Source organism: Corvus brachyrhynchos, unplaced genomic scaffold (genome assembly GCF_000691975.1).
Source record: "Corvus brachyrhynchos isolate BGI_N302 unplaced genomic scaffold, ASM69197v1 scaffold56, whole genome shotgun sequence".
In the NCBI taxonomy this organism is placed as follows: domain Eukaryota; kingdom Metazoa; phylum Chordata; class Aves; order Passeriformes; family Corvidae; genus Corvus; species Corvus brachyrhynchos.
In genome coordinates, this window is record NW_008238664.1 from 9,580,542 (window position 1) to 9,605,943 (window position 25,402).

The 25,402-nt window shown below is 38.3% G+C and overlaps 1 long non-coding RNA gene across 1 annotated transcript; it reads right to left on the bottom strand.

Annotated features, from left to right (window-relative positions):
- Window positions 1–9,728: 9,728 nt before the first annotated feature.
- LOC108447536 lies at window positions 9,729–25,321 on the bottom strand. Its single transcript, XR_001863142.1, has 4 exons — window positions 25,153–25,321; window positions 24,220–24,356; window positions 22,576–22,970; window positions 9,729–9,859 (listed from the first exon to the last, which is right to left on the bottom strand). It is a non-coding gene; the product is annotated as an uncharacterized LOC108447536 (long non-coding RNA).
- Between the last annotated feature and the right edge of the window lie 81 nt (window positions 25,322–25,402).

Sequence of the window (25,402 nt, forward strand, 5' to 3'; positions counted from 1 at the left end):
CAGTGCTCAAAACGTCTGAGAATCAGGAAAGAAAATGCAGAAACTCCTAACATATAAATAAAGAAAAAAAAGCTTTCCTTCCCCCCTTTACATCAGATAAATACCGAGTGCATAATACTGAGGTCATGTAGAAAATTACAATATTATACCAGACATTTCAAACATTACTTGATGCTTCTTTTAAAAAGCAAATGAAAAAAAAAAACCCAAAATTCATTTATATATCTTATTTTAAATACAGCATTACTTTCTGAGTTTCTGAAGTGTATATAAACATGTACCTCAGCAGAATAAGCATGATAAACTACAGAAGTATGTTTAAAACTGTATTCACCACATGACTGGGACCTCTTTACTTAGGATTAACATGCTTGTTTATATCGATCAATATTAGTTCTGTGACAGACAGCTTCACGGTTTCAAACATCTGTTTCTATGGGATAAAAAGACCCCAAAAAGTAAAAACAAAACCTAAACCATTCAGAAAGTATTTTTCCTTTTATTCTCAACTACATAAACTAGCCCTCGTATTGCTTTTAGACTTGGATGGTCACTATTGATTCAATTTTTATATTCTTTCACTGTATCACAGAAAACCAGCGGATCTATCATTCCTTTACCTTCTCTTCCTGATACTAAATCTGACAGATCACAAAAGCCTGGATGTCAAACTCTTGCATACTCCATACTCCTTGCCTGTAGTTTTGCACTGCCTCTTAGGCAAGCCTTTGGTTATACTGCTCTCTTCCTAGTCCCTAACTTCATCAAATAGTAAATCTAAATAATTCTATTGACTTCAGAGATCAATTTGGGGATTCAATGCAGTTCCGGATGAGGGTAAGGGAGAGGGGAAGGGCTACAAGGGGACCTGGGAACCACAGTACTCAATACAATAATACTGATCCGGAATTACAAAGCTCTGAGGAGCTCTTTTGTACATGTACAAGGTTTGTGCTTTAAATAAAAGAAAAGCTGAAGGCCAAAATGCCTGTGGGGTCAGACAGGCTCTTTGTGAACTGCCAAACAGAACCAAGACACTGGAAGAGCAGTAAAGTGCCAGTGTGGATCTTGTTGACAGTTATTAGGCAAAGAAATAATACAACCTGCACAGCAGAAAAGGCCTTGCTTCAAAATGGATCTAACAGCTCTGAGTATATATGGGTATCCACAGACAAACCATCCCTCAGCTTGTTAAGGAAGGTTATGTGTCCTGGTGAGTCTCTGGAGAGTGTGTTGCACAGACTCAACACATCTTCACAGCAGTTTCAGCTAACTGGCCTTTCTGCTTCCTAATGGCTCCAAATAGATCTTTTCGGATACAGGCATCTTCCTTTTAGCCAGCCAAAGCTTGGCAGGTGACCTATCTCCACAACATCAGCACAGATTATTTGTATGTGCCCAGTTCGGGTACACTGGTCAATACAAGCCTTCTTAAATCACAATAGGTCCGGCAAGAAGTCACATCAAACTTAAGAAGTTCAATACCAAACTACAGAACACACAGATGGAGCCATTGATCATCTGAATGGTCCAACTCTCAGTGGCAATTACCAAGTTTGTTTGAGCACACTTGGCATCCTTCAGACCTCATTAACAAATGACAAAAGCAGCTAGCATTGTTCTAAAAACATTATTTCACAGTCTCTTCTGTAAGCAACCACCATATGTAACAAAAAAAAAAACCTAAATAAATTCAAGCATGATTAAAAAGAAAAATAAATAGAAAACCCAAACCCCAAACCATACATAGTTCTCTATGGGAAATGATTGGGAAAAAATTCTGCACTTTAACTAACTTATCCTCTAATAAGTAATAGGAGCATAAGTATGTCTCTGTTCACGATTAAAAAGCCCCAAGAAATACTTCTCTGCTGGCATTTTGGATAAAATTTTAGCAGAGTCTCCAGTCTGTCTAATTGCTGTGATAGCATACACAGCCTGCCTCAAAGCCCAGAACATATGGCATCCTCAAAGGATTTGATATCATTTTTTCTTTAAAACGTGCAAGTCAGTTGGTCATTGTTATCCCTCTGTGGAATTACTCAAACAGCTGCTACCTTCCAACTAATAGGTAAGAAAATCTTTGTCTTTTTTGTGGCTGCTAATTTCACTGACACACTTCTGTCATATAATGAGAGTGCGTAATATGCCTATAATGAATTTTAATGTTGCATATTTGATCCGTGGTGTAAACAACGCTTTGTTGAAGACTGACATATACAAAAGGATGCATTTCATGTTGCTTGCAAGGTAATCTGAATCATGATGCACACATTTAAAATTGCACTTATAATGCATAAAATATATTGTCTTTAGAAATATTTTAAACTCCTTATCACCAAACAGATTATTTCTTTTAAAATTGTCCTTTACTTACCAAATAGTGATTTGCTAAAATGTACTTTTAGGTTATGATTGGGCAGTATGACACCTTATTCATGCTACACACAGCAGGGTTATGAATTTCAGAGTTTTCTGAGTTCTTATCTTCCACGGTTCACAGATCCCATCTCTCTTTGATCATCAGGCTATCTCCCCAAATTGAACCTTTTTTTTATTTTACTTTCTACTCTTTCAAACTGAAAATTTTTTCATTCTCTATCACAAGACTAATGAAATAATAACTAAAATGAGAAATAAAACACACCAACAAAAGATACATTAATAAATGACTAAAAACCTAAATCTCACAAAGTAGAGAAAAAAATGGTAATGAAAAAAGGAGATAATAAAATCATCATCATGCACCACACATGAACCACGTATGAAATATCACATCCTCACACACGTGGTGGTTGGAAGAAGGGTAAAAAAAATGAGCTTCCCACATTTTAAAATTAAGTCATATGGACATTCTAAAAATGAACACCCTAAATCTAACAAGAAAAAGTTTTGTTTTCTCTACTTTTTCCTTCTTCTGAGTTTTAATTGTAAGGTGAGGTTTTTTCAATACACATATGAGCTTCTCTTCAAGTGGAAGAGCATTCATGAAGAACAGGTAACAGTTAAAACTTTTCAGAACCAGCAGATGACAAGAATTATTTTATAGACTAAAGACTGCAGCTTTATTACAGTTTACTAATAAATAATTTATACTATTATAGGAAAAGTGCAGAAAGTTCCTCCTAAAACCTCAAAGGCTCACATTAATTCATATTTTCAAAATCATCATGAATTCCAATACACCTAAATGGAAGAACAACCTGTTCTGAAAAAAACACTATCATTTTACTATGTGACAAGTACCAACAGTACATTCCAGGCCCTGTAACAGAGATGAGCAGAGGCAATAAATTAATGAAGAACACTAACTATGCAAATGATACAAGATGACACAAGGAAGAAAGAATGCACAAAGCATCCCATCCACAATATACAACCAGTGGAAATCTTTCCATTAACTCCAAAGACTGTTAGATAGGTGCTAACAGACATGGAACAGCAGCAGTTTTAGTTTAACATAATTGCCATAACACCTCCAGCACCCCCTCCTCTGCTCCACCCTCTCCACTTTCAGTTGTAATGGGAGAGGCAGAGGACATACAAGTTCAACGCGTAACGTTAAAAACTCAGCAAACATCACTTTCAAGAGTTTCAAAAGTAGCAATGATTCAAATGATTTATTAGAATCTATAATATGTTCCTTCATGGTTGGATTCTGCCCAAAATTCAAAAACATAAAACACTTAAAAAATAAACATTTTTTTTAAAAAAAGTGATTGTGCTATGATGCACCATTCTTCCTACATTTTTATAGTTTTTTTCATTCCTATACTCTCATAGAAAGACATTCATCATTATTTTTATCAAAACCATCTTCTTTTTGTCAGGGCTCCTTCCCACAAAGAAATCCATTTAGTTTTTCTTTTATGAATGTAGAGGATTCTTAAGAACATCAAAATCTTTTCACTGGGATCTAAGTTACAGACACACTTTTTTTGCCAAGATGTGAAACGGGTGTTTTTCAATTATTTCCAATTTCAGGAGTTATAAGAGATAGCTGGATACGTGCACATGATCATTTACTTTACATGCATCATATGGTGAGAATATTTTCTTGTCTATAAAGCCCATCATCAGCTTGAAAATAAAATTATTAGTGAGGTGACACTATCATTCTCCTATGGCACAGTCAAAAAGTTCCAGATAATTATCATCATTTTACAGTTTTCACTGATGGAAGTCAAGAGTTTCTATGGCGCAAAGAGAGAGATTTTCTTGTCAAATCATTTGTAAGACCTATTTGAAAGAAGCTTTACTACATACTTTTTCAAGCATTATTTGCACTAAAGCCTGGTAGTATAGGGAAACCAAAGAAAATTAACCAGTAATACTTCAGGCAGTTTGCCTCCTTATTAGACTGTGCGATTTTAGTTAACTCTAAAAAGAAAGGAACCACAATGCATTTATGCAGCTCCTGAAATTAAGAGCTTTACAACAAAGTTTACCATCATTTACTTAAAGTGTTAGTGGCCTATGTGAGCTCAAAAGCAAAAACCATGTAATACATAACACATCGTTACACCTCAAAGCCTGCACAAAAAACAAGGGGAAGAAATACGCGGACATGCACACAAATGACAGCCCCATCCCCTGAGTGTCTTCCTTCTGCCCTGTGTGGACATGTTGGGCTTTGGTCTCTCTATCAGAAGCCACACTTTTCACCTGCTTCTAAGCAGAGGTAGGAACCCCTAGTCAGAAATGTGCCTTCTAAGAAACAAAACCAATCAAACAAGTATTTTGACAACTCATCAAACAAAAAGTGAAAACTAAAAAGTCACACGCTTCGCCAGTGGTGTCAGTCAGGCTGGCATGGGGTGAGAAGAATTCCAAGACTTCAGCATATAGTTCAAAGCCGAATCACTCGTTCCCCAAGTGAGTGATTTCATTGCTGATGACACCGTAATGGCCCTTCCACACCTTTGTGAACTTTCTCCATTAAGTGCCAGAAACCTGCTAAGTAAATGGATAATCTACTTAAGTGACTCTCAGAGCAGGGACAGACACTTCTTTCAGCAATTCATGCTGATGCAGCTTCATTTCCTCCACCATCCTTCTGCCCCTCCTACCACCAAAAGTCCTTCCCTCTGCTGTACTCTCATCTCAGTTAAAGAAAAATGTCCTTTACTGCCATACCTCCATATTTGTTATTTCATAAGACAAAAAGGAACTCTGAAGGATGTCTGTTTTGAATCATTACAGACTGATTCCTCAGCCACTTCTGTATCAATAAGCGAGCTTCATTCTGTTAACATAACACCGTACCTCAAAAGACAGTTTAATGAACTTGTAGAAAAAAAAAAACAAAAACAACAAACGGAAACATAAAACCACCCTTGAATGTGTGAATGATTTTAAAATACATAAATCAGCAAGGAAGAAAACAGTAGGATAGGACTGTTAACGAGCCATCTATAGGGCTGTGAGATTGCATCACAGAACGTCAGCCTGCTCTGATCACACATGGATTGCAGCCGGTACTTCTCACATGTATGCAAGACATCACCCGTAGCTTCCCAGGTTACGCACAGAGAGGAGGGAAAAGCTAACACTTTCCTTTCCCACATATGGCACTAGCATATGTTAAACAGACACCAGAACTGTAGAGCTACAGACGAGGAAGTGAAAACCCCTGCTTTGATCCCTGAATGGAACAGGGTCAATTCCAGCAGTTTAATACCAGTGGTTTGTCAAAATACTGTAGATTGAGCTCCTGTGGTAAAACGAAGTAAGGATTTAAGCGATGATCAACTGGTTGACAGCCTGCAGGTCACAGTTAGTGCACTTACTGGTAGGATTACACAGAGGGGGCAGATAGAAGGAATACTGTTGTGAGTTAAAGTAAAAACATAAAATTCTTAAACCTAGATTATTATGCTGGAGTATTAGAAAACAAGGAAGTGTTTCTGATCTCTGCTTCTGAGAAACCAAACGACAAAGCAGAGAGTTCTAGACCAAATCATGACAGTGGTACCTAATATTAAAAGGCAAAATACTTTCAATTTTAAATTTTTTTGGCTTAAATATTTCAGCTCTTGGCTTCTTTTTTTCCCCAGTAGGAAGAAGTAATCCACTGTTCACACAGTGACATGAAAAATTATGTTTTATTGTAATGTTACTGAATTCTCTATTTTTACTATGGCAGGGGGTAAAACCAGTTAAAAATATGCCTAGTGCAGTTTAGAATGCTGCCAGTTTTTATTTGCCATTTTTAAAGACATACCATGTTTGCAACCAAAGAATTTATTCTCACTATGCAGGCATAGCACAGAGTTCTTGTCTCCAGCCTACTGTGTGAGGAGATACTGATTTTGTGTACTCAAATCACAGCTGTACATCTGGTTACCTGCAATCAGAGAAAATCAGGCAGGTAGAAAACTGCTGTAAGTACTGTGCCAAACCTAAGTACCTAATAGACATAGCATTGTCCCAGCCCATATTGTCATATTGGCCATCTTAAGAATCTGCTGAGGAAGAGCAAGGTTTTACTATAATGCTGATCAAATAGTCATGCCAGGGGTGGTCCATCCTTTGTTGGAGCTTCTCAGCCCTCAGGAGTACAGTCAGGATCTTTCCTTGGCCCAATTCTCTCAAGAAAACTGGTCTAGATTTTTAAATCATGAGGAAGAAATTCACTTTTTTTCCCCCCTTTTTTCCATACATTAATTTTATAACAGTGCAGTGAACTGTTGTGATTCACCCACAATCAGATTCAAACACCAGTGTCTGGAAGGACAAAGTTCCCAGTAAGAAAGCCAGGAGGCAGCAGCCTCAGCAGCAGCAGCAAACCACTAAAACAGTCCTGTGGTTTTGTGTAGTCTCAGCCTATGTCCAAAAGACCAGTGATTATGTCATTAGCTGTGGCCAGAGAAGATGGGAAATGGCACGGAAGACATCTACTAGAAGTCTTTTATCCAGTCTTTCACAGCAATCAGTGAAGTACTAATTCTGCCCATTTTTTTTGCATAGGCAGGCACAAAAGGGATTTTTTTATAGCTACAGACTAACACTTAAATTTAAAAGCTCTACAGAGACACTTTAGTACAGAGCACTAATTCGACAACTATAGAAGCAGCAAGTGGGTTCAGATGAGGAAGAAGATTTCAAGCTTTATTACTAACTTGGCTGGGAAGCCAAAAAAAAATGAAAGCAAAAGCAGTCTGACAGATGCCAGAGAAGCAATTGAACTAAGGTAAACTTGAAAGTCTATTCTAGTTGTACAGAAAGCTAAAAACAATTTTATCCCAATTCACTGATAGCCTGTTCACCTAGAGGGAAGCAGAAAGTTTTGAAGCCCTGAGTCAGGAAACCAGGGGTCCAGCCACAGAGCAGCTTAAAAACCAAAAGGATTAAAGAAACTGACTGTACACTTTGCTTCAAAAACCATAAGCTGTGTGTTCCAGGCCTCACAAATATCATGGTCCTTACATTAGAAGCAGTGCAGCTTATAGAAATCTCTAGGCTGCCTAGCTCAAAGCTGCAAGTAAAATAAATAAATAAATACCTTAGCTTTTAAAAACAAGGAGAACAATCACAATGTAAGATCTCACAGAGTTAAGAAACCTGCCAAAGATCATCTTTCAGGGCTTAAACAACAATTCAGGGAATACACACCTCTACAGATCTCTACAGGACGTGCAGCTTTGTTTGTCCTGAAGTGCACTTCCCGCATGAATTCTAAAAAAACAGCACCAAGGGAGGGATTCTGTGTTTACTGCCTCCTAAGGATCCATCATTTGTAAATGAAAATACAGTATTTGCTAGATAGTAAGCACCTGGACCTTTAGCTCCTCTCAGGATCTTGCACAGAATGGCAGTTCCTTCTTTGTATCATTAATTAAAAGGAAACATATCTCCAAAGAAGATACTCTGGCACAGCTGTCTAGTAATTTCATCATATTCAAACTGTATTCTCCATTTCATCAGCACAAAGAGCTCCCCAAGATTTTGCACAGGGATAACTTGCAGCTATGTATACAATGTCACTAAATGCTATACCAAAAATGTACCAAATCCAGTGTACTTGCTTTCAGTTAGCCCTCATGCTTCTTAGCTTTTGACAGACAACAGTAGGACAAACTGATGTTTGTCTTTATAGAGCCTTTCTATCTTCTTTACTTTTTAAAATAAACTGAAGTATCCACATACAAATATGATTTCACAAAATGAACACATTTAAGGGGAATAAAGTACTTTGTGGAATTGCCTATCAGCAAAGAATTACAATTTTCTAAAATCAAAGCTACGTGATGGCCATTCTCTGTAAATATATACAACTACCCAGAAACCATGCTTTATTCAGCACAAATGTAAAGCAATTAACTTTACTGTGCTCTGGTGATATCACATAACAAAGATTTAAAAAACAGAAAAGTGCATAAAGGGAATACTGGGAATACTGGCAGGAAAGATGGAAAAAAATGATGGGGACAGAGAGAAAAGGAAAATTTACTAATTTAATTTTCCCCTTCAACCCAAAATCTATAGTACTAGGAATAAAGACAGATGCAACTGAGTGTATTTAGATACCTTAAATAATAATATATTATATAATAAAATAGTAAATAAAACTTATTTGTGATGTCAATATCAGAAACTGAAGTGCAACTGTGATAAACTGGAACAGTGATAAATTCAGTATCAGCAGTGCACAGAAAAGTGTGTATATACACTGTGCATACATGTCTTACTGTTTCAATCACTAAACAAATTCGTGCCCAGTTATACATACTTACTAGTCCCAGCTTGTGTTAAAAATCCATACATCATCAATCAAGCTCAACTGCTCACACAGAACGTATTATTCGAAGGTCAGTGGAACACTGGACAGCCAAGGTAATGTTGATGACAGCAAGATTATAAAGTAAGTTTGACATTTTTATGCTAAATAAATTCTGAGTGATGTGTGGATAAAAAAAAATTAAATTATCGCGAAGTGATAAATTACCAGTACTTCAATCATTGCACAAAACAGCCTGGGCAGTTATCCTCACATTTTCCACATCAAATCTGTGTCCTTCCATGGGCTATACATAACCCATTCTGTGCAGAAAAGAACTTCCCATACACTACAGTTTGCAAGTGGAATAAATCAACCTCAAGTTTAAGCTGGTAACTGTTACATAAACTAAGAATGGATCACCACAGCATTCAGACAGCCCTTACTAGCATTCCTTACCAAAAAAAAAAAAAAGCAACAATCCTATACAAGACTTTTCAAATACAAAACCACTAAAATCCACAAAAGAAATGTATTAGTTCTTTACTATACAAATTAAATGAGCTCCAAACAACATGAAAGTCTCTCTGTAGGACTACCCAAACACATACTTTACCTAAGCTTTCTCCATGGCAAACTCCTATTGCATCAGTCTTATGTTCACACTTGACTTGTTTTGTGTACCATGGGTTCATACTACCTCTCATCTGAGGTGGAAGGTCAACAGACAGTTGAGAAATTATGAAGAGAAGCTTTTTTAGCCATCTTCCAGCCCAAATAGACCACCATTTTTCAGTCTAATTCAGAACACGGACAGACAGCCTGCCTAAGAGCCCAAGTGTGGTTAGGGCTTGGTTAACCTTGTCCTAATACAGAAACGTCACGATTAAGTGCTACTTCTCAGCTGGGATGCCATAGCTAAGAAACAAGCACTGGACATTGTGGCTACACGACACACAGTACATATTCTATCAGGAGATCAGGTCCTTGGTCCATTACCTTCATCTTATTGCCCTGCCCCAAAGTCAGCATATAGAGGGTCACCTCCAGGTCTACACAAGATCTCCATACAGACATAGCCAAAGACTATTGACATCCCTCCTTTCTTATGCAGTTTACTGAATCAAGTCTGGAGATGCACTAGATTAGAGAGAAGAAAAAAAATGTTGTTAAATTTATTTTTATATTGCATATAGAAGATATTCTCTGTCAAAATGTGGTCTGTCAAATATGGTTGCTGTTACCAATGTACAATATGAAATCATTTTAACACCACCCCCCCCGCCCAGTGTAGGTAGTGGAATATCACAAAAACCTAAAAATTACCTTCTGAGAGAAAAAAAGTACATATATGTTGAACATGTATTATACAGAGACTAAGGCATTTCAACGTCAGCTAAAGGAAAGGAAGGACTCCAGTGATGACCTGAAAGGTCTGTAACTCACAGGATAAAGAAAGTGGATTACTCAAACACACTCTTAAAGAACTGATCTTTACATGACATTTTCCAGGTAGGACTGCTGGAAGCAAATGAATGAACATAAACAAACCAAAAACGTACTTAAACCAGACGGAGCTCTTGAGTAAAACCACAAGAACAGGATGATGAAAACAGAGTTTCTGTTACTAGAAATCAAATATATTGAAAAACATACCTTCTCTAGTCAGTTGAATATTAGAAACATTTGATTTAAGAAAAAACTCACTCTGACTGCCAAGACAACCACACTGCCTTAATTCCCATGAATATAACTTGTTCTCCATGATGAGAAAGAGGAACTGCCCAGAATTTCTGAAGGCCTCTTGCTAAACCTGATATTCCAAGGCTTCTTAGGCTGCTTGCAGAATTACAGGGTGCTGCAGAATCTTCAGGAGGCTGTAATTAAGACCAAGTGCTGATGATCTTTACGGTTCCTTCCAACCCAAACCATCCTATGACTCTATGACTTCCAGACTCTGAGCAAAGTCAAGGAACACCATAGTCCTCGTAGCTCACCATCTACTGTAGCAAAACACATGTTCTGGCAAAGCCTGTGTAAAATTGAAACATTTGCACTCCTCTGACCTAACGTTTTCCAATATAAAATTTACTTCCTTCAGATTTTGGTAGTTTTTTGAAAGAATTACGGACAACAGGAATGTTATAAATTCAAAGACACTCAATTCTCGAGTGGAAGAGCTAGGAAAAAAAGCTCTGTAGTCCCTGCCATCTATAGCTGTGGTCTCTTACTACAAAATTCTTCCTCATAAAATTTCCACCTGCTGCTTTTCCCATCCTCTCACAATTTCTTAGCTTTCCATGAGGACACACAAGACTGGGGAGCTGGTCTTGTTGGGTGTAAGAAACACTTTGTTTCATTTCACTGGGTTGGTTTTCAGATGGATCAGTCCCTTAATTTGGTCACTGCACTGACTACACCACACGTCTGTCAATAAAGCCGGTCAACAGTGGGAACGGACATCAGGGAGCAGCAACATCAATCTGATCCTGCCAGAACATGTTACAACATCCAAGTACAGTCTTTTCATTAAATTAATTAACCTTGATTTAATTAACAAGTGAATTAAATCAGTCCTCTTTCAGAGATAAAAAGCCATGTTGTCAATAAGATCCTAGACTCACGACAAGCTCAGATCCTAACGTACTACCTCTGCTCTTAAGCAGGCCCTATAGGGAAATAGTAGTATTTAACAAGGTCAAAATCTGTCAGTGTCACGGGGGCTTATAACACTTTACCTCCCTGCATCTGAAGCCCTCAGAATGCCTGATGTGAAGAAAAAAAAACCTCATGTGCTCCATCTTCCTGCTGTAGCTACACTGCCTTTTAGGCCTGGAACCAAGTGATTACTGCTAGTTCAGGAGAGATCTGCACATGTTCTCTTGTACAGGGTGAACATGCAGTGATAGGACATGGGGAAATGGTCTAAAACTGAAAGAAAACAGGTTTAGATTAGATATTAGAAAGCAGTTCTTTACTACAAGAGTGGTGAGGCACAGGCACAGGCTGCCCAGAGAAGTTGTGGATGCCACAACCTGAAAGCTTTCAAGGCCAAGCTGGATGGGGTTTGGAGCAACCTGGTCTAGTGGAAGGTGTCCCTGCCCATGGCGAGGGGGTTGGAACTAGATGATTGTTGAACTCTCTTCAAACTCAAACCATTCTAAGATTCTATAACGTGCCACTGCTGTGCCGAGCAGCCTCAAAACTGCTTTCCATAGTTATCTGAGAGGTAGAAATATGGTTTTGAAATTTAAGATGATTATTAATATAATCTTTTCTGAGAACAGAAGTAGTACAATTACTCAGTGTTACACAGTAGGTTGCCTCAGGCGAGAGGAAGTGTACATCCATATATCAAGTCTGCGTATTCTCTTCACTGTCTTTTACATTTATCTTTTACATTATGATTCCCTTTTACTTCTTGGGAATGCTTTGCTTGGGTAACATAATACATCATCAAGTATCTTTTACGCTTGTGCAAGTGCTCATATCCTCAGTCCTAATTCTTCATTAAGACGACTGTCAGCTGCTGTTTTGGGCAATGGAGTTTTTAAACCAGAAATAAAAATGCATCAGAATGACTTCATGTTTTAAAAATACAAGAATGGTGTAACTAAGGTAATCACTCCTCCAGTATTCTGCACGCAATGCTATCCAAAATCAATAGTGAGAAATATCACTAGGCAAAATGATACAATGCTGATAGATTATGTGTTGATTTACATGAACATCAACATACTGGGAAACATTACAAACCATTTAATCTACCATCAGAGTAGAGAACATTTAGGAACGAAAAAAGACCAATAGTGCTTCATACACAACTTGGCTTTGGGGACCAGATGTGTTATAGCTTCCATATGTCTCAGCCTACTAAATGCATTTTTAATGGCAAGTTCTTGCAGAGCAAAATCTGCACAGTTGCTTGGGTAGTCTGTCAAAAGGCAAAATTTGCCCTGAACTTTATTTCAGTGATGCTTCTGCATGTTCTGGGAGCCCCACAGAGGTCATAGAAGGAACAGAAGCATCAGATTCAAACTATAATAAGCCTTTTTGGACATTCCACCAATTTCTAGGGCATTAAATATAGATTATTGTTCTTATGACTCAGTATTTCTGGCCCTACTGATTAAGCATTTTGAAACTTCCCCTAGACAGTGATAGATCATTAGTACTGGAGCACTGCCAGACCAATTACACATTTGTCTATCAGACCAATACCGTTCCAAGAAATTGTCCCTCAATCAACAGCACTCCGTGTGCTGAAGTTCCCCAGGCCTTTCAAACTTCAAACATTTTTTTCTTGTTCTCTACTGTCTCTGAAGGGCCCAAAGATCCCCAGTGGAATGAAACCTAGCAGAGTCCTACATTTCATTGTACAAGCAGAAGCTCAGGACAAAAAAGGCACAGAATACTCTTATATGAAAATTACTTTTTCCAACAGGAATGAAGGGCAAAGCAAGTGTTAATTGGTGCACACAAATGTGCCATTTGGCACATAGTGGTATTGGGATCTTTTCTGAGTTCCCTGACATGTATTGTTCATTAAGCCAACATAAAAAACCCCATGTTTTGTATGATAACTAGCGTTCCTTCAATTTCAACAGTGTTTCAATGATATAAAGGTCAAACTTCTATTTTGATAAAAATTATCCAGATGTAAAGGACCTAAACTCTAATTGAAATCTAGTAGGACTTAGAGTTAAGAAACACTGCCAAGGAGAACACCTGAATGCGTTATCACCAGATAGGTGAGCCATTATAAGCTTTTACAGGCACTTCACCGAATCACAGAACAGAGCTGGAAGGGACCTCTGTAGATCATCTAGTCTAACCTCCCTGCTAAGGCATGATCACCTAGAGCAGGTTACACAGGATCCAGGTGGGTTTGGAATGTCTCCAGACAGGGAGACTTGACAACCTTCCTGGGAGGCCTGTTCCAGTGTTCTCAACTTAAAGATGTACTTCCTCATGTTCAGGTGGAATTTCTTATGTTTTAGTTTATGGCAGTTACTCATTACCTGGTTTCTGGGCACCTCTGAAGAAAGTCTGGCACCATCCTTTGAGATATTTACATGTATTGATGAGATCGCCTCTCAGTCTTCACTAAGCAGGCCCAGCTCCCACAGTCATTCCTCATTAAAGAGATGATCCTGACCCCTGATCAGCCCTAATCCACTGGACCCTCTCCAGGAACTCCTTGTTTGTCTTTAACTGGGGAGACCAGAATTGAACACAGTACTCCAGCTGTGGCCTCACTAGGGTGCAGTAGAGAGAAAGGATAATATCCTGTGACCTGCTGGCCACACTCTTCCCAGTGCACCCCAGGACACCACTGGCACCCCTGGCTCCAAGGGCACTGCTTGCTCATGGTCAGTTTGTCATCCACCAGGACTCCCAGATCCCTTCTTGCAGAGCTGCTCTCCAGTAGGTCAGACCCCAACCTGTGCTGGTACTTGGCGTTACTCCTCCCCAGGTGCAGGACCCCGCACTTGCTCTTTTTTAACCTCTTTAGGTTTCCCTCTTCCCAGTTCTCCAGCCTATCAATGAATGGCAGCACAGCCTTCAGGTGTATGAGCCACTGCCCCAGTTTCATATCATCAGCAAACTTGCAAGGGTACATTCTATCCCTTTTTCCAGGTCATTGACAAACAAGTTGAATAAGACTGGACCCAGTGTTGATCTCTGGGGAATGCTGCTGGCTACAGGCCTCCAACTGGATTCTACTCTGCTGATCATGACTCTCTAAGTATATGAAAATTACTTTTTCCAACAGGAATGAAGGGCAAAGCAAGTGTTAATTGGTGCACACAAATGTGCCATTTGGCACATAGTGGTATTGGGATCTTTTCTGAGTTCCCTGACATGTATTGTTCATTAAGCCAACATAAAAAACCCCATGTTTTGTATGATAACTAGCGTTCCTTCAATTTCAACAGTGTTTCAATGATATAAAGGTCAAACTTCTATTTTGATAAAAATTATCCAGATGTAAAGGACCTAAACTCTAATTGAAATCTAGTAGGACTTAGAGTTAAGAAACACTGCCAAGGAGAACACCTGAATGCGTTATCACCAGATAGGTGAGCCATTATAAGCTTTTACAGGCACTTCACCGAATCACAGAACAGAGCTGGAAGGGACCCTCTGTAGATCATCTAGTCCAACCTCCCTGCTAAGGCATGATCACCTAGAGCAGGTTACACAGGATCCAGGTGGGTTTGGAATGTCTCCAGACAGGGAGACTTGACAACCTTCCTGGGAGGCCTGTTCCAGTGTTCTCAACTTAAAGATGTACTTCCTCATGTTCAGGTGGAATTTATGTTTTAGTTTATGGCAGTTACTCATTACCTGGTTTCTGGGCACCTCTGAAGAAAGTCTGGCACCATCCTTTGAGATATTTACATGTATTGATGAGATCGCCTCTCAGTCTTCACTAAGCAGGCCCAGCTCCCACAGTCATTCCTCATTAAAGAGATGATCCTGACCCCTGATCAGCCCTAATCCACTGGACCCTCTCCAGGAACTCCTTGTTTGTCTTTAACTGGGGAGACCAGAATTGAACACAGTACTCCAGCTGTGGCCTCACTAGGGTGCAGTAGAGAGAAAGGATAATATCCTGTGACCTGCTGGCCACACTCTTCCCAGTGCACCCCAGGACACCACTGGCACCCCTGGCTCCAAGGGCACTGCTTGCTCATGGTCAGTTTGTCATCCACCAGGACTCCCAGATCCCTTCTTGCAGAGCTGCTCTCTAGTAGGTCAGACCCCAACCTGTGCTGGTACTTGGCGTTATTCCTCCCCAGGTGCAGGACCCCGCACTTGCTCTTTTTTAACCTCTTTAGGTTTCTCTCTTCCCAGTTCTCCAGCCTATCAATGAATGGCAGCACAGCCTTCAGGTGTATGAGCCACTGCCCCAGTTTCATATCATCAGCAAACTTGCAAGGGTACATTCTATCCCTTTTTCCAGGTCATTGACAAACAAGTTGAATAAGACTGGACCCAGTGTTGATCTCTGGGGAATGCTGCTGGCTACAGGCCTCCAACTGGATTCTACTCTGCTGATCATGACTCTCTAAGTTCTGCCATTCACCTAGTTCTTGATCCACCTCACTGTCCGTTCATCCAACCCACATTTCCTGAGCTTACCTGAAAGGATGTTTTGGGAGACAATGTCAAAAGCTTTGCTGAAGTCAAGGTAGACTCCACCACTCTCCCCTCATTGATCCATCCTGCCATCCCATCATAGAAGGCCATCACACTGATCAAGCATCATCTCCCCTTGGTGAAGCCATGCTGAATACTCCTGAAGAATAGTCTACACTTACGCAGGTTTGTAGTGCAAAGGCAATTCAGTCAGACAGAGTACTCCAGATCTGCTGCATGTTACCAGGGTGTGCACACGCTGTTCACTGCAATGACTTTTAGCAACTTTAACTTGATTGCATACTTGATACCACAGAGTAATAATTATACATGTCTAAAGACATGGATTCAAGAGGTAAGCTATTGATCAGTCATGTAAGAGTCATTTTAAATACGGACAAACGTTAACACAGAAGTTTCAGTGAACTTCTTTTGCTACCAGAAAAAAAAGATTAAATTAGGACACACAAAGGGGTAATCCTGTTGTCAATTCTCAAAACAAACAAATCTTTAAACTCATATTTTTGTAGTCCCTAATAGGGTTAATCACATGAATAAATTTCAAGGCAACCTGAAGATTCCAGTCTGTAAAGGCAGTTTCATGTAGGAAACAGATTTTCACCTTAATGCATTGTCATGGGTTATAAAATAGATCAAATTCCACTGCAAGTCAAAGAAAAATTTTACTACTTTTTGAATGTCAAAGATGGCTTTTTCCTTATCTACCACCTGCAATAAAACTCCATCTGAAGTACCTTAGAGAACATTCAACCTCTAATTGTTATTTTACTGCTTCTAGAATCCTGTAGTGAGCAATCATTGAATTACTGTCAGTGATGATAAGTTTTCAAACAAATACCCTCTTAAAAAAGCCCACATGCATATTTCATACTCAGAAAAACTCAAGCACCTTCAGACTCATGAGGAAAATAAAATAGTTTCAGATACAATGTTCAAATCAACCACTAGATTTACAAGATACCTCAAACAGACTTACACTACTAAATACAAGCTTCTTTGCAAGTGATTTAACATTACTGTGTTGTCTCTTTATTCTGCAATTTCCTCTATGCTGGAGAAACTTCACCATTTTGGACCTGCAAAGTTCTGTGTTCAAACAAGGATGTGCTTGTGTATATCAGACTGAGTGATGGGGATGTCAGTTAGCCAACAATTAGGAAAAAAAGCCCCAAACAAGGACTTTAGCACAGTTGATAATTATCCTGAAATTAAAATTCAACACCCAATCACTCTTAACCTAAACAGTGTAAGGGACATACATGGAAAGAGAGATCATTTTGAGGGGTTTGGTTGTTGGGGTTTTTTTCCTTGTTTGCTGCAATGGAGATATGTTCCTCTTTTTATATTGGCTTAAAAAAAAGACGTTGTTATAAACAATTTTTCGGGGGGATAAAAATAGGAAAAACTCCCAGCACACCTGCTTCACTAGTCAGAGAAGGCCTTTCTAAAACAAATATTGCAAATTTCATGTTAAAGTCACATGATTATTCAGCTGTCCTCACAGTAAACCTGAATTCCTGTTTCCTCTGACAAGTATGGTTATTGGAAATTAGAAAATGTATAAATTTTATCAAAGACAGACTTTGTACTTGTCACACTCTTCTAAAGTATCACATCTGTCAGACAGAGGTTACTTATTAAAGTGTTAAATTGAACATCTTACCCCAGAAACTACTGCCTTTCTCCTCTCTTGTCAATTCATTTATTGTTAAAACCTTCACGCATACCATATCTTAAACCTCTAAATATGCCAAAGACCACTGTAAAACATGTGTTTTGTTTCTTAAGGAAACTATGAACAGTGATAAAATTTTGCAGTAGTTTGGGCTTGCTTCAAGTACTGAAACAGATCAGAGTTGCTGTAGCATAATTACAATGAAATACTCTGAAACAGTATCTTTTAGATTGGATATAACACATTCTTTTCACTTAATACTACTTAAGTAGCATGACAGGCACATTACCTCAACTGATAAAGGCCAAGGCCCTGTGGAAATACATGGCATATGTATTATACTTAATTTTGCCCTCTCTCAAACGAAGTATATGGGTCTGAACCATCTACAGAAAAAAACCTTATGAAATGAGATACGGCTTCTAGATAAGTAATTAATACCAGACTAATTTCTTTAGAGTCATGGAAGAGGTAAACAGGTCATGTTTCTAGCAATATGCTTTATCTAAACCATAAGAATATAAGGTTTTGTTCTGAAGCAGGTTTTTCTATTTTATTAAACAACATGAAAACAAACCCATTTAAAAGTAAGAAGCAAATGGGTCAGACTGAATTCAAGTATTTCCCCCCATTCAAGAAATTGTGTGAATTTAAGAGACTGTCAACACTTAGCCTGAACATTTTGAAAACCTTCCTTGCATTCCCCTCTATCTACTTCAGTCTTGATAGGAGACATGAGACTTAGAGACTTGACTTCTCAGACTGAGTCCTAAATCTAAGATGATATATGTGGTGTTATTTTCAGAACTCTAGATTCCTACACACCTCTATATTGAAAACTGATTATTGTGTTTTAAGTCATAGAGATTAGATTTGCTTGTTTATTCAGAATTTATGTTCCCTGTGAACAAATTAACTGGAGTGGAAGAAAATTACTTTCTTGTTGACTTACCTAGACAACTCTTCAAAATTTTATTGAACATATAATGTTTTGTATTTATATAAATACCATCACTACAGTTTTACAGAAAAGCTTGCACCATTTTGCTTATATAAACTGCAAGTGAACTAGTCTCGCCCTCAGCATTTACCCTTCAAACTGTTCCAGCCAACTTGAAAAGGAAATGTAGTGCCGAGAGAACAAACAATACAGAAGACCTCCTTTTCAAGCAAGTAAATTCTAATTTTTCTCCCATTTAATAACAATGTCTCTAAAGATAAGTTGTTCAGAGTACACATGCAAAACAGCCACACTTATCTGAACTTCCCCAATAAGCTGATAACAGGACTGTTGTTAAAGCAGTCAAATGGATTTATAGGGTTTAGGAAATGCTTAAGCTAGAAGGATTAATTACTACTAAAGTGACTCCCAAACCATTCAATTTTATCAAATGCACTTTCTTTGATCAGATAGTCCTTGACAGCTGTCAAAATGTTAAGCTTTAAATATATCACTAAGCTTAGAACTACCTCCAGAGGATTTTGATTTTCTTATTAACGTCACTGTAAGGATGGCACTCTCAGCTTCATACTGATAATTTTCTCCTTTTCAACCATTTATTAGTGAATAAAGGTATAAGATAAAATGCAATAATGAAAGAAAATCTGAATTAGAGTTTCAGAGTTAACAAAATGATCTGGCAAACATTAAAATGCAATTGATCAGATTATCACAGGTCTCACACAGTTCCCACAGCCTGCTCCTACTGAGTAATGACGATGTCTGAAAGGTAACAGGGATACAAGAGTTTGGTAGTGTTACAGCATGATCACTGTGACAATGCTCGTGCGATTGCATTTTGCTCAGCTATTCAGTCATTCAGGTAGGGTGCTTAAGTAGACTGCTGACATGTGAAAACACTGCTTCTTCGAACATTCTAAGTGAAGCACTTATCCTGCAAATGTCATTGTTATTTTGATCATGGTGCTCACAAAACAGTGAAGGGCTAATGGAAGCTCCAAGTGAACTCTATGCAATCCAAAACAAACAAAAAGGAAGTCTCTGAATTATTATCAGCCTTCTACTCCACTAGATTACAGAGTTTCAGCACAGCAGGATATCCTGCACCTTACCCAAAGCCTCATGCTAAAATAACAAGTTACTCTGACTTTCCTCCAGTTTTACTCAGCACATGTTATGCTTCTACTAAAACACACAAAACTACCTTCTCACAAATTTTTTTAACAAGTCTGTCCCCATTCAAGGGAGAAATTAATTTTAAAGCACCTTCTCAAGAGAGAAATTTAGGAGGAAAATTTACTGTTAAAAACTGTTTCTATACAAACTTACATCTAACACGTCACAGTTTTGTTCTGTATACAAATATCTTGATGCATATACACACTGATAAATTACAGACATTAAAATTAATTGTCCTGATGGTGCATCCTTAACTGGCTTATTCATAGCTACCTTAGTCATAACATTGTCTTTTTTTTTTTTTTTTTTTGGGGGGGGGATGGAAAAATATTTAGGGACCTTCTTGTGACCAAACTAATGACTTCTGATATGTTACCTGATGGAATAAAGAATCAAAATTCAAGGCATTGTAACTTGACCTTGGAAATTTAAGCTGTTTCCAGAGCTTGGATTCTAATCACAAATTGCATCGGTTTATACTAGTGCATTAGGATTTAGGAGGGAAGAAATTAAGTTTTACCCTCATCTTGACAAAATCCCTTTGGTCCAAGATGCAGAAGTAGCAGTAGATGGATTTAATATACCAAAGACCACCTTACAACAGAAAGGAAAACTACATACCACTGGAAAAGATGAATATCTATCAGTGGAAAGGTAGAAATCAAGGCCCATTGCTGAATTTGCTGTAGCATAAAGACTATTTGAAAATTATGTTCTCTGACTATGAAAAAAACACAGGATTTTTGTTATTTTTTACAATGAGAACTATGAATACTTGCTTAGGATCTAACACTAGAATCAGTGGATCAAGATGAAAGAGATAATTTTTAGAAAGCTACTCTAAAATGGCTTGGGAAAAAAACCCAGAATTGTTCAGATGAAAATTAACTTGCTGCCACTATCATTTGCAAGATCTGTAACAGAATTGTCTTGTGATTTCATGCTGTAGGATGCTAAGTGGAACCCAGTGTCCCCCACTGAGGTACCACACAGCCTTCTCATTGTCCCCACACCCTACCAGCCCCTCCAGCACAGGCTGGTCAGAGTCCCAGCTCCAGAGGAGTGGGAAGTCTCCAAGTGCTGCCATCCCCGAGGGCCCCTTCCACAACCAGGAGTTCAGTCCTCATCTTGACTGTTATGGAGACCACAGAAAAACCCACAGGAAACATTGAAAACAACTAAGTAACAACCAGCTTTGCCCACATCTAATCCAGCAAATTCTCACTGGTGGAAATCTCCCTGATAAAAAAACCAACTTGTAAGTTTAATTTGCTGAGGTGACTGAAGAAAGTGTTGGAGACTTTTTGCTTGCTTTGCCTTAAAGATTTCCACTGAAACCCTGGATGAGGATCATTTTCAGGCAGCACTAATGCTTGGGTACACACCTCTACCATCCTGCAACTGCTACCTGAAAGATGGGGGCAGATTTTGCTATAAGGCTCCATTGGTGTTTTGTCAGTCAAGAAATCCGCTGGAGTCCTGAATAAAACAAAAAAAAAAAAAGCAAAACACCTCCCCTCCCCCCCCACAAAAAAACACCCCAAAATAAACAACCAAGCACGAAAACAAACAAAAAAAACCCCACCAAACCTCACCAATACACTTTAGCCAGAGATTTTAAAAGAATGAAAAGAATGAACCTACCAGTCATGAATTCTTCTTGTAAAAGAGAAGGGTGTTTACCTCAGTAAAAAGGGATGGTAGAGACTAGAATTCAGATTAAGACATGACCAGATGCATGTGAAAGTAAGGAGCTGAAAAGTAAAAGTAGACCACATAGGAAAAAACAATGCAGAAATAGATCATTAAAAGTCAATTAGCATCCCAAGGAGGAAAGACAGGCAATGAAGGAACAGATTGATAATTATGAACCGCGAAACAGAACATTAGGATAGCAAGATGATAATGCTGGCTAGATGAAAAAGAAAACTGTTAAAAATCAGCAAGTCAACAATGAAAGATAGAGAAAAACAAGATAAGTTAAAAACAAAACATCTGCAATATGTGAAAAAAATCCTCTGTGATTGATTTAGCATTTACTTTCTTAATTTCTAGTTTTATACTTTCTCTAGCTCACGGTATCACATACATAGAATCCTTTGCTCCAGCAAAGAAAAAAGATCATGATCGACCCTTGTGCAACAATCATTACAGCTGAATTTTGCTTTTCATCCTGAGAAACCAGTGGTGTTGATTTCACACCTTACACCTCCCTTCCCTGACACAAAGGTACCTATGCATGCAGCTTCACCATTCAGCCAAGCGAGTCTGAAGACCACAGATGGCCATGGTGAGCTGTGCACTCACCAACAGCACATTTATCTGTTCATGGCATGGCAAACTAAGCAGTTTTTAAAAAGCCCAAACAAAACCAAACTAGCATCACCACTGCCATCCTCACAAGTTTAACTCCCTCAAACAGCAAGCTATATCAGACAAGCTAAATGCTCATTCAGAATATGAGACCAGACAACAGGATAGGAACACGACTAATGCACTGCCTCAGCGGCAGGTTGGATTAAGTTGGATTACTTCAGCTGAGTCATGAAAACACATTTGAAAGTCCTGCACATTTTCCTTGCCAGCTGAAGATATGTCAATGAAAGCGTCATAAATAGGAAAACAATTAGAAGTTGAGTAGATTTCTGTAAGACCTTTGTAAAAGTGCATCTCTCTGGCCTTATTCATTATCCACTTCTGTGTAATAAAAAGCCACTGGACTCCATGTACTCTTGATGAGTTTGTCACAAATTAACAAATTAAGTTAAACTGGGCTGTCTACATCTCTGGTCTCATTTTCAGTACTAAAAGCCTTCCTCAATAAACCTGACCACCACCTGCTACATCCTGTAGCCCAAGGTCAGTAACACTCACCTGGAGCTCGACAGCTGGCAACTCTGGAAACGGTGGACACTTAAAGGAGCTGAATTGGTACCTGTGTTCTTTAACAGTCTTCAAAAACTTTCTATCCAGCCTCCACAGGAACAGAATGAGGTAATTACATTTAAAGTGGCCAACAGACTTCCCCTCGGCTGCTTTTTCCCTGTCCAGGAGCTGTTGACAACAAAATCTCTTCCAAGCTTCGAAAGCAAGTTTATCTTCAGGCTGCTGTAATGTTATCACATACAGAGTCATTGAGGGATTGGGTACTTGAAAGACTCTTGCAACAAGCAGGTGTCGTTTGCTTCTTTTATAGCTTCCTTTACAGCTTTGGCCTGTAACTCTTCCCTGAGAACTCGGATAATGTCAGGTGTGCTGTCTGCAGTGGACTGCGGGTGACAAACAGGATGTGACTGAAATTTGTGTTCTCTTGCATAGCAGCCCATCTAATGCCAAAACCTCACGCACTTCCAATCGGCACCAGGCTGGGCAAGCAATGAAAATGGAAGAAACCAGGATCCTAAAGAGGCTTTTGACAGACAGTGTATTTTTGACAAATGAACATCTGAAGAACAGTACAAACATTTTGATACTACTCAAAAATAGCTCAAAGTCTGTCTTGAGAAGTATCAATAACAAAGAGCAAAAGCCTCCAGAACATAAAAGCTGTTGACAAAACTGTCAGTGCTGTGCAGCATTTGACAAGAAGTACAAGAGCCAGCCTGGAGCTTAGAGGGAAGAAAATGAAATCCAGCACCCAACCCACAGTCACCCAACACTCACCCCTTAACCTAGAATCAAGCCTGACCCTCACCACTGCCTTGCCCATGCACAGACAGTAAAATCCAGCAGACATATTACATAGGCAAAACTGTCCTCACGACTATACTTGGATACAAAACCTTAATAAAAGATTGAGCATCCACTTTATACTAACATTACTAGATGCAAAACAAAACCTAGTAGGCTTTAAAGACAAAGCACATTTTCTTCTTGAATTTTACTTAAACACACAAAGAAAGAAACACTACAGAAGAACACACTTTGAATACCATTCCTGGTTTGAATACACATTCATTTCAGAAACATAAAGGAAAGGTTCCTTTCGTCTTTCTGGTCAATGACAAAAGAGAGAACTGACTAAATGAAACCTTATTTGCATTACAACTGTTAACAAAAAAAAAAATTTTTGCCATTGTTAATAAGCAAAAAGTCACAATTTTTCCTTTGTAGGTCACTCTTTTCTTTCTTTTTATTAGAAAAGTGAAAATAGATTGGAGTGGAAAACAAAAATAGGAAAATTAAAAATTAAATAGTAATTTTCTGCTATTATCATAAAATTATAAAGAATAGTTTGAAAAAATCTGTTGTTAAAGACCACTAGGAAATGAAAAATTGCAACCAATTGTATAATGATATCCACTAATCTCCTAAGATTCATACATTAATTCAATACATTCATCCTCTCAGTATGAACCTATTCTGTTGCTGCTTCTTAATAACCACTAGAATAAACATAATAAATTTACTTTAAATTTCAGCTACAAATCACACTCTACTATATCTTCATTTTACATTTTCAGGTTTCTAGAATATTCAAACTATTTCATAACATTGCTATATAAAGCTTTTATTTACCTCAAAAGTCCTGCAAAACCAGAGATTTTGTGGGGGGAAAAAAAGCCTTTCACATTCTTCTTCCAATTGAAGTTCTCAGTCTTGGATTCATTTTTTTTTTCCCAGCAAGGCCTACTAGAGATACATCTCCCATTGCTCTGTATGAAAATGGAATATATTGAAAAGCTGATTGAAAATCATTTCTATGTTATAGGATGTGGTTTATTTTTAGGTGTTGATAGTTCAGCCCTAGTGTTTCATTCACATAGGGTTTTGTCCACTTGCATTTCTAAAGCTGGGCTTTATTTTGCTTTGTCACTAAAATGAAGCAGCAATCTTGCTTCTGTAGCCTAAATAACACAGAGCTGAGTCACAAAATAAGCTTCTGTTTGACTTCCTAGTTGTAAGGAGTTTGGGGAGTCTAACATTAGTCTGCTTTGGTGATGGAGAGAAGAGGGAAGAGAGGATGTTGCTTTTGTTTATTATCATTCATATGACAGAACAGACTCAAATAATTTCAAATTTTTGTGCGCCTCCAATATTTGCAATACTATGGTCTACAACTTTGTTGTGTTCATCGTCATACTAAAAGCCCCAAAGTAATTGGTTCTGTATAGAAAACTAACAGAAATACAGCCTTTTCAACAACAAAACCTTTGATTTATCAATGTTCAGCAATGTGCAAGTACAAAGGGACAAAGATTTTACCTGAACAATAACATTGATGCTATTAAACAAATAAGAATAATCTTGATCAAGAACTAAAATTTCAGGCAAGTCTGTTGTCAAAATTCTGAGCAACTGAGAAGAAAGCACCAGAGGAAAAACTTGCCGCAAACCTTGAAAGATATTTTAACATCCCTTATTTACAGATAAGGAAATTATGCACAGATGTTATACCTAAGGAGGATATGTACTTAACTGAGAATAAACATCCAGAATTAGCAAGCTCACCTCTGAATAGATATTGCAGAGAAGCACTCAACCCACACCTGTGTAATTGCATCAAGCAGATATCTTAGGTGACGGGCTTGTTGCTAGGATTCCTAGGGATCTCTCTCAATGTGCTCCTCACTTTTTCAAGCGAATGATTTGACTTAGGATGCTTTCAGAGAGAACTTGCTTGCCCTGTTTGAGGGGAGATATTTTTAGCTCACAGACACATTTAGAACGGATATTTTTGCCTACATAAATTCCTTCTATT